Source organism: Centruroides vittatus, unplaced genomic scaffold, assembly GCF_030686945.1.
Source record: "Centruroides vittatus isolate TY-2023 unplaced genomic scaffold, ASM3068694v2 contig_392, whole genome shotgun sequence".
Classification (NCBI taxonomy): domain Eukaryota; kingdom Metazoa; phylum Arthropoda; class Arachnida; order Scorpiones; family Buthidae; genus Centruroides; species Centruroides vittatus.
In genome coordinates this window covers 286,581-297,761 of record NW_027122208.1, presented here as the reverse complement: position 1 = coordinate 297,761, position 11,181 = coordinate 286,581, and the positions used below count along the sequence as shown (strand labels likewise).

General features: G+C 30.5%; 1 long non-coding RNA gene across 1 annotated transcript; it reads left to right on the top strand.

Moving 5' to 3' along the window:
• Positions 1–8,348: 8,348 nt before the first annotated feature.
• Positions 8,349–9,104, top strand: LOC136975952 (uncharacterized). The gene is made up of 2 exons (XR_010880851.1): positions 8,349–8,386; positions 8,762–9,104. It is a non-coding gene; the product is annotated as an uncharacterized lncRNA (long non-coding RNA).
• The last annotated feature ends 2,077 nt before the right edge of the window (positions 9,105–11,181 follow it).

The window sequence follows — 11,181 nt, the reverse complement described above, 5'->3', positions numbered from 1 at the left end:
AATTTACATTAACGAAAGGAAATTTCATGAATATGACGTACTAGATGATAATTTTTCTAGTATAGAGGAAATTTATGTGCGGTCATACATCCAGGTTTTTTTCTGCCAGTTGTATAAACTTATAGACTAATAACTGAAGAAATAAACAAAATATACATTAATATGCATTTTTCCCTATCTTATAAACGTTTTTCTTAATTTTTAAAATCTGTAATGAGCGTTCGAGTTTCCAAGTTTCTCTGGCTGGTAGCGTACAAGCGTGAAACAGTTTAATATTTCACATTTAATTAAACTTTTTAATAATTCAATTGAAACAATTTAATTAATTTTAAATTAAAATCTGAATTAATAATATTAACACAGAATGATTTATAAGAATACACAATTTAAAAATTATTATTTAATTAAAGATTCAGAAGAGGGGGGAAAAAACGGGATAAAATAAATTGATATAAAGCAATACGATACATCCCGAACGAATCAAATTATTAAGAGAGTAGTTTTAAAAATAAAAATATACATCCAAATATTTATTAAATAAATTATCTCTTATAATAAAATTACTTTGTGTTTTATGTTATTTTCGATAATAATTCATCGAAAGTGAAGTATTAATTTTAACCCGTTAGGTTCCATATGAGTAAATTACTTTCGTTCCGAGATTTATTGAATAATTAATTTCTATAAAAATGTCGTTTTTGGAGATTAATATGTATCCCTTAATTGATTTTAAGTAAAATAAATTAATCCTGTAAATTACAGTTTGCAATTTTAATCTATCACTCAAAAAAAAAACTTATATAATTTTTTTTAAACGGTCAATTTTAAATGGCGACCGCATCGTTTCGGGAAAATAAAGAAGAGCGGCAGCTGAAAAAAAAGAAGAACTCGAAAAAAAAGTTACTGTCAATTTTAGCGTCGAATAGAAAGTTCATGTAATCAGTGTTGGTGCATTGTTGTAATTTTTAAGAAGGGAAAATTAAATGAGCCATTTATTTTCGCTCTCAATCGGACCAAAAATCTTAAATTCAAAACTTAAAAAAAAAAATAATTGATAATAATAAAATAAAAAGTATCTAAGTATATAACTAATTATACTAATTTGTTTCTGTTTTATTTGTTGCTTATTATTTAAAATCATTTATTTTTGTCGAAATATTTAATCTTCTACTCTGGTTACAAAATAAACATTGTGTTTATTATTTAAAGTTTACATATATGTATGTATGTATATATGTGCATAATGATTTCTCACTTTAATTGCTTATTTATGTTCCTTCTTCTAATTTATTATTTATTTATTTATTTAAATAATAACATCAATAAATTTATATATATAATATATAAATACATTTATTAAAACGATAAAAGTAAGAATTTTATTTTATTTCGGAATTTTATTAATTTTTATTTATATAAAGAAATGTCTGTGTATATTCAAACATTTTTGAATGTATTGTCAGTAACTTAGACTCTATACTCGTTATGTTTAAATACTGTATATACATTTTATACACACGTTTCGATGTTTTGTAAGTAGTAGTCTACGTCCATCTACGAAGCATAGGCTATTTGCTACACAAGGATACAAAGTACAGGCTTTTGTTATGCAGAACCGTACACAGAATCGTACCTTGTAGACATTATCGCACAGAACTAAGCATGATAAAAGTTTACAGAGTTATATAAGGTCTAAAATCCTGTCTGTATTCGTGGAGTTTTTTATATTGTAATTTAAGTTCACGTTTGTTTCAGTAAAATGTATATGGTCTATGTTTACTTCTAATGTACGATATACATGTATATCTCGTATTAAAAATGAACATACCAAGTACCAAATTTATAAATGGACCCTTTGGGTCATAGCCCAGAGGTGTACACTTTTGAAACTAACGCCTTCCCTTTCCTACCGTATGCATTTATAATAAATTAATTGAATAACCAAACATTTCAAATAAGTTGAAGAAACTGTTCAGGTTATAATAAAGTGATGTGCAGCAATGTGTCTTGCAAATTTCAACGTACAGTAGATGGGCCTGTGTCTAGAACCCGAAATCCGACCCTAGACAACTGCTATTTTACAGTATAATGTAACAATAAAGTAGTTTATTTTCAATACTTGAAGGCACATAATTATTTATCCTTAATTACATTCTGTTTAAGAAAAAAATTAAAATCCAATGAAATTACATTTATATACATTATAGTAAATGATACATACTTAGATCAAATTCTTTTAATTTTCATGTCTAACTTCATAAATTTTACGTATATAAATTCATTAAAATTAAATTTTAGATATGAATATTTGATGCGATTAAACATTAACGGCGGATAGTCAATTATAAGAAGATTAACATAAACACATTATAATTAATAATACAATGCGGTCGAAGCATTTCACTTTAAATTCCTTTTTAAACTTCTAATAGCTTTTAGTAACCTATTTTTATAAATTTATGTTTGTAATACATTAAGCATAATTGTGCAATATAATTATATACATCCCTTTAAATTGATGTCGCTTGGCAAACATAGAGGAGGGGGGGAAATAACTAAAAACAGAACGTATCGGCCATAAGTTATATGAATAAACAAGGATCGATGATCGATCCATTTACTTATTTTCTATCATTTGTTTGACATTAATGGCTTATTGTCAATTCCATTAAGTTAAAACTTTCAGTTTAAAATTATGTTCATTTATCGCATCACAAGAGATGCATCTGATTCGATGACTTGCATCATAATACAGCCGATGACGCGATCGATTACCATAATATGAATGAAGTAAAAGCTCAATATTGTATAACGACGCCTTTTAAGTTCTTTGTTAGAATCCTGGCTTACAGTCTTTAACTATTATTTTCTCTTTCATCTGGTAAATGCATCGAAATAAGCCTTACACTACCACCATTTGCGCTCGATTTACACGCTAGATGGCACTACCCCTTTAAGGTCATATTTACCATATTAAGTGATTTAAATATAATTAATAAAAATTTAAATATTTAATGAAATATATAATTTATACATTATTTAATGGTTTCTCGTTCGCTTTAAAATTACGCTCTTTGTTTTTAAACGGGGCTGAATATGTATTAAAATACAACAACTTAAAATTAATCGTTAGTAAGAAAATATGATTTTATATTTATTTATTATTATTATTTTACTTTATAATCGTTGCTGCTTAGCTTAGTTTATTTTTTCTTAAAAAATCTCTTCGTGTGTGTAAAAATAACAACTTTAGTTATTTTTAGAGTCGAGTAGGAATCTTAAATATAGTGTAATTATAAGAAAAATGTAGAAAATAAAGTTGGCATTTTAGCCCAAACTAAAAAAATTTTTTATCAATTCCTTCCAACAATAGTCCAGGTATCCAGATAAATAAATCTTTATACTCCATTTTCAATGTCAATATACTGTATATATATCGTTTTAAAAAATATGAAAATAATTTTCTGTACTCGTATTTTTCTCCAAATCTTCAAGCTAATCTTGTAGCAGTATCAAGTTTCCTTCCTAAATAAATTTTGCTGATCTCACAAATAGGAGAGATGTTTTTCTATTTACAGTACTTTTCCTTTTTTTCTTGTTTTAAAGAAAGACAGATGAAAACATAAGGGGGAAAAAACAAAAAAAGAAGTATATATAAATATATATTTGAATTAAAATAATCACAACTCGTTTTTCTCTCGATAAAAATACAGTAAAATGATTCGTTGCATTATCTGATTTTACACTTAAAGCACGACGTGATCCGTTAAAGTTGTTGATGTGTCATATTAAAATTTGACTAGATGAAATAATATTTTTGTTTTGACATTTACAAATATTCTAAACAAAAAGTAAAAAGATTTAGAATTTTCAAAACTTTTATTTTGCTCGTTTAAATTATGTAATATAATATAAACCGACTGAAAAACAAATAAATAAATAAGCGAGTGATCGAGTGAATTAACTAAAGACTGTCAGTTGACAATAACAAATTTTTTCTTTATTTTTTTTTTCATGAAAAATTCAATATTTCGAAACGTTGTTATATATTAAATCTTATTTTATTATCGAAACTAAATAGTTAAATCCAAAAGAATTCTAAACAAAATTTTAGAATATTTTATTATATTACTCGCTACTATTTAAATACGATAAAATATTTAAGAATTAAATTACCCAAAACGTCCTTTATTATGTATTAAAGACATGCTAATTATTGATAAAACCTTTACAGTAGCTAAATCCTAGAACCGTCTTCTTTTCAAAATCTGGACATTTGTTACTGAAAAATACCTTTTTTAAAAATAAAATGAATCTTTCAGTCAAATCTCCTAAACTTGGATAAAACTAGACGACAGAACTAATCGATAAAAATCTGTCATTCTTACGCATCGTTAAGAGTTGAGGTTTTAGAAAATTCTGAAATAGAAAAGGAGGGTGTTTTCTTTTTACCTCTTGTAAATCATTGTTGCCAATTTCTGTGCATCCAGCTGTAAAGTTACAAAATGAAAACGCTTGTTAAAGTATTTCCATTCGTTTAAAAGAGGGACAAATGCTTGTTTATGCAGCTTCTTTAAAACATAACTATATTGATAAATCGATTGCTTACTTTTTATTAGAGAAAATAAATCATTTTTTGACTTTTTAGATATATATAAATGTTGTTTCTTTTTTTCATTTGAAAATTTTAAAAACTATAAACGTTATTCGATGATTCGATTTGTAATATATACTTTCCAACTATTCTAAATTCGAAGATCAAACTGAAGTTTAATCGTATATGTTATTAAATATTTTATAAGACTTATATAAATTATACTCGAATTCTTATTTGATCATTTGTTTATTTATTTTAAAGATTCATTGCCGAGTTGAGACCGGTTGTGTAACCCATTAATCCAAGCAATTGGAACAAAATATAAATCTGTGTTTACACGAGACCTTTTAAATTAGTTAGTTTTAGCAATGGAAGGTTGAAACCCACGTTTCAGGGTCAGTGGAAGGGCCCAGGTGGCAGTTATCATTCCTGCCCTGTCTTTAAAGAACACTTCACTGCCATTGCTTAAATCAATAAACACTGTTTTCTCTTTCGATAAACTTACTTTGTTTATCCTTTTCTGTTTCGAGGAATAAACAAAGCGTTACCAATATATAATACACACACAAAAAAAAGGTACTAAATAACTTTTATATCATTTTATTTGTATGTTATAAATCAAAAACTTAAACTGTATAAGTAGAAAAATGAATTAAGATGATGCTTTTTAGTCATGCAAAATAATCAAATATATATAAACACACACACACTCATACACACACACACACAACATTATAGAATTATTAATGTGAACTTTTAAAATCTATTTGCTTATAAAAATATTGACTATTCTTTCATCTTTTGTGGAATCTATTTCAGCAAAAATTTATTTATTTTTAAGGATACTAAACATTAATTTTTGATTCAGAGAATCAAAGTTAAATATTTGAAAGTCTACTTACAAATATAAGATAATAAAATATCAATTTTTTGTGAATTTTTTTCTAATTTTAAAAAGTATATTTTAATTACTGATATATTTAAAATTAAGTCGTTAAATAAAAATTTTTCATATAATAATATACATAATATTAAGAAGAGAATTAAATAATCCTTTTCCATTTACGGAAAGGATACGTTAGGTTAAAAATTTCATATTTTATAAGTAACACCGCGTATCTCATTTTTGTATCACGAAGTAAACGAAGCATGAAATAGACCTACTAAAATCTTCTTTATCTTAGAAAATATAAGCGAAAATTAACAATATTGGTAGATAAGGAAGCTTTTACTAAATACCATTTTTTAAAATAAGAATAAAAGAATTAAAAATATACACATAAACGTACGGAAGTAGGCAAACAAAACTACATTTTACTTTCATAAAATAAACAAAGCATTAACAACACGGGCGCATAAACGCAAGATATAGAATATACTTTTCGTTTATATAAATTTATTCACGGAAATATAATTTGAGAGAAAAATTTCACTAAAAATCATTTAGTAAAAGTATCATCGAGACAAAAGCCGTAAAATAACCGGAATATCAAAGTTTTGGAAGCAGCGAAAAACTGCGCTTATTAAACCAATGCGCATTAAAATCTTCAAAAATAATAAAAAAGAGAAGATAATAATTATGGCATGTAACCATTTTTATACCAAAAATAAATTTTTAATTTAATGCATTAAATTATTCAAAGCGTTAATACCAGACAAAAATAAACCTTGGCTAATTCAATTAAAAGATTAAAAAAAAAAAAAAATTAGATTTGAAATTCTTCCAACGTATTTTCTTCCATTTCACTGATTCCAAATTACAGTCCAATCAGGTGATGGTATTTAGAAGCTCAATTCAGACAGAAAAACCAAAGTCTCTTTATACTATCGACCGTACAATGCAACTGAAACCAGTCACTTGGCAATCACCCAGTCCTACAATACTTCGGATCGCCCGCAACATTAGATAATTGATTGAAATATCACGCATACCGTGATTGTTCAACATTCTTCATTCTTTAAATCAATTACTTTGAAACGAAAAAAAAAAAATTGTCTTCAACAGAAAACCTTTATTGGTAATTCAAATCTATACAACTACCCGATTCATTTGAACTTAATTAAATCTCAAATTTTCAGGAATGAGACACCGTAAGAAATAAATGAATTTTCTTCCTTTCTAAAAGTTAAAAAAGAAATAAATAAAAATCACCTTTTAATTTGAAAATTTCAAATAAGCAATTACTTCGTTCCGATTGCTGTATTAATAACCAATCGGAGAGAATTTTTTTTTTTAAATTTCGTATTAACCAATAAAATGCGGTTATTGTTTAAAAATAACCAATAGAGGGCGATTATTTAGATTTAAAGCGTATCATTCCGGCCAATCAGGCAACGGCGAAAGATTTCGCGTGTTAAATATTTTAAAATAGCCAATCGCGTTATACTATTTAAATTTTAAATAATAATAATAAATAAATAAATAAATAAATAACGAATTTCCTTCGACTCGCGGCGTAGCGGTAATGAATTATAGAATTTAAATTAGAAAATTTAAATATTTCTTGATCAATTTTAATCATCGTTTTGTCGTGTTAAAGTTATTTAATGACGAAAATAATTTTATGGAATTTTTTTTCCTAGGGAAAAAAGAAATAATATATAGGTTAAAAAAAGCGAAAAAGGTAGAAACGCTTTACGTTCTAAAAATGATTAATTTAATGGGTTTATCAGTACACTTGAGATGCATTTAATATTATCGATTTTGAAATTATCATAGGAAAACGTTTCCAAGAAGCGAAGCGGCTCAACATCGTCGTGACTAACGCAAAATCGAGTGAAACTCTCGAACTCTCAATCGATTTGGAAGAAAATTAACACGCAACACGCCATCTGCCGCCGAATATCCGAACTAGCTCCATTTTGTGACGTTTCAATCCGTTTTTGTATCAATTTTCCGACATGGCTTCTACATTTTTTATATATTTTTTTCGAAAGATTGTTTCTTCGTACGGACGTCGTTTTTATCTATTTTTTTCCAGCATTTTTCACTCTAATTTATGGTTAAACACGCAATAAAAATAATATATTTATGTTTATTATCCTATAACATATAGATCAATTTTAATGGGATTAAAGTTTCGTACGTTGATAGTCGTATGCGTTAAGTAAATAAGTTTAAATTTAGAGCGCTTATAAAAATATTAATGTACGAGAAATAATTACTTAATACTATACATCGATCCGCCTTTTAAAAATTTTAATTAAGAAAATAACTACTGGCTCGCGGACATTCGAAAATCTGCCAAACACTTCAGTCACGTGGTCACCCCACTGATTAACTTCTAGGTTACAGACAAACTAAACGAAAAACGAACTTCGGTAAAGAAAGAGAGGAAGGAAAAGAAGGGGATGGAGAGGAGGGGAAAGAAAAAAAAAAACATTTCTATTACCTCCAAGATATTGAGGTCGTGGGGTCTTGGAGTTCGAAGGTCAAAACGTGATTAGTGAGAGACGCCTTCGGAAGACAATTAAGATCAAAAATATATAGAGTTGTTTCTTTTCATATCGCCAGTAGTAGTGTGCAATTTTTTCTTTTGTAAATTTGTTTAATTTAAATTTAAAAAAATAATTATAATGAAAAAAAGAAAAAAATATTCTCGGATTTTTAAACGTTATTTAAACGCGTTAATATAATAAAGTAAATTTTCGGTTAAATTTACCGTTTGAACGGTGAATGATATTTGAACGTCACTTGTATTTACGTGCGCGCGCACGTGAGGCTAATTAAAGACGTCTACACCATCTAGCAGACAACTTAGGAGTAACTAATTATTTCATAGCCAAGAGGTAAAATTTAATTACTCATTTATAACATGACAGGGAGCTAATGAAGGGATTCCAGCGAATTCCTTCACGTACGTAACCGGAAAAGCGGGAAGCGTGATCGGAAGTGGTGTGACGGGTTGTCATTTGAGTCACTTCCGTTGCGGCTATGTCACGCTACGATCAGAAAGGGTTAGAATAAATCGTTATCATTAATTTTCTATCTCGCCCTTCGAAAATTTTCCTGGGTAAAATCGCCATTAACTAGTTTTCGGTTACTTAATTACCGTTTTTCCGGTCACTTGCCCATATTAGCTGTGTTTAAATGGAGGTGAAGACCGTTGACGGGTAAAGAGATTGGAAATGAGGAGGATTTTATAACACGTTGTACACTTTCAGGAAATTAGAAACATCTGCTAGACGACTGTTGGGCGTGTCGACGGAACGTACCAATTTTCGACTCTCCGACTCTCGCGCGCGTCTCGTCCTTTTGCTGACGTCACGGAGGAAAAACGAGTATTAGTCAGCATGTCACCCGGAAGATGGCGCCACTCGAAGAAAGGGGGTAAATTAATCAAATTAATTAAATTGATTGCGATCGGCGGTATTGTATTTAGATATTTATTATATAGAAATGATCTCGCATCTTGCAATTTCTTTCAATTTGCTAATACGAGAAATGCGTTTTACATTAGCGGTGTAATCAGAAATTAAACAGCCAAGGAAATTATTATTATTTTTTTTTAAATAAATTATTGGAAGAAGAGGGATGCTACTTTTAGTATAGAAAGTATTTCGAGTACTGAATGAAGATTTAAAAGTATTCAGTAATCCTTCCGGTTTTGACCGAACGTTTTTGTGCCACAGGTCACAAGCGAACCATTCCTATTGTGTTGTCAATACTGGACACAATACACACTCCGTCCGACTTGACGGCGTCTGTGATAGATGGCGCTGTCCGGTCACCACACCTCGGTCTCCCGTCGAGTTCCCGGAGTGTTTCAATTGTAGTCCGTCCGAGCGATCTGCCGTTGTCACTTTCGTCGCCACCATCCCGAAGTATACGCTCCATTCATAATTCTCCAACACCGCCAAATTAACGCCGGGACAAAAGTATTTCGCTCTTTCTCAAGTAGGAGTTGTAATGCCCAACTTCGGCGGGTATTAATTTTTATTTCGGCCTGGAAAATTTTGCTAATTTTTAAGGAGTAATCTTTATTTTTTATGTATGTATGTATATATATATAATTAAACTGTTGGCGAATTTTATAAAAGTTAACAAAAGTAACTAATTAAAGTCGTTATTAATCGGCGTTAAGCCCCGCCGTAAAAAAAGTCAAAATTGGCAACTTTTGTATTTTTCAAAATCAAACAGCTCATTATCGAAATATCGAAACAGTCCCTAATGAAGCAATCATTTGATATCAATTAGTAGATGTAATGAAATAATTAGTGTCATTCACTAATTACATCCATGCTTAATGAGCTTCGAAACTTGAGGGATTTTCGCCATCGACGTCCACATTAGCATATTTTCAGCTCGTCTAGGTGGCGCTGATCCACTCGACCATCTTTTCGATTCTTCGACTAACTACTTAATTAAATTTAGATAACGGTAATTTGTAGCGATTTTCCTAAAGGTAGACGAAGAAGGGGAAGGAAAAAAAGAAAGAGAGTAAAGAATTTATCCGATCGTCATTTTTATGAAAACTCTTTAAAAAATTCAATATATTTTTAGATCAAATCACAGCGCTCGTGCTCGAGGGCACCCATTCGAGCACCCCGTTCTCCGTCACGAGAGCACGTATCGTAAGCCTAACATGTCCTCCGCTATCATCTGCCTTATGGAAATGAACCAATCATTCAATTACATGATCGCGTTTGTGGTAGCCTGATCTATGCCTTCAATCTGTTTTCTGGTGAGATTGGTGAATGCTGGCGGATCGGTCGTACGGTGCTTTAGGCTTAATTTGTTTTCGACTGTGGGCTCTATCATCTCGTTTGACGATTGCCTGTGACTCCCCGTCTGTCTCGCTGCATCAAGTACGAGAGTTGAAGAGAGAGCATAGGCAGGCAGACGCCAGTCAAATTAGTGTCATTGAAGAGGCGGATTGCACCGAACACGAAACAACTATGTTTTCTATCGTCTAGCTCTTCAGAGTCAATTAGATCTAGTTTGTTGGTTGTCAGTGCCTGATTAGGCTCGTCTGTATACATTGTTAGAGTCATTAAGTCTCAGTCGGTAGATTGTTTGTCACGATTGCTCTAACGGAGTCTTCATTAGTATTGTGAGTCACGTGACGCAAGATGGCGCCTCTTTTTCTCCCCTTCCGTACCCAGATCTCGTTTCATTTACTTAGAACGTCCGAGAGTATAAGGTTCAATATGACGTACTATTGAGTTAGGTTGTGACGGTGCCACTTTATAACGTCTTTCGCAGAATGAAAGCGGGTGGGAAGAAAAAAGTCGAGTGAGTGAGAGTGGAAAGAAGGGGAAAAAAGAAGAGTCTCCTAACGGCGAAAACTTTGCTTTCGATAAAATAAATTAATTTCATTCTGGGTAAAAGGGGGATGCCGAAATGCGCGCGGGAACCTTCCATTAATCGAAGAGGTTCCCTCGGTCACTTTAAAATTACGGTCCGAGACTGGAACGCCATAAAAAGATCTGGCAGCCAAGAAAGTAATTTTCTTAATGTTTGCCAGCCATGAAAACGGTGCCGGTACCTTTTTATTGCGACAGCAGCGGCCCCCATGTCGATTTTAATCAAGCACCCCCATTCTCCTTCCCTTCCTTCCCGTCATTCCTACCGTTGTTATAGA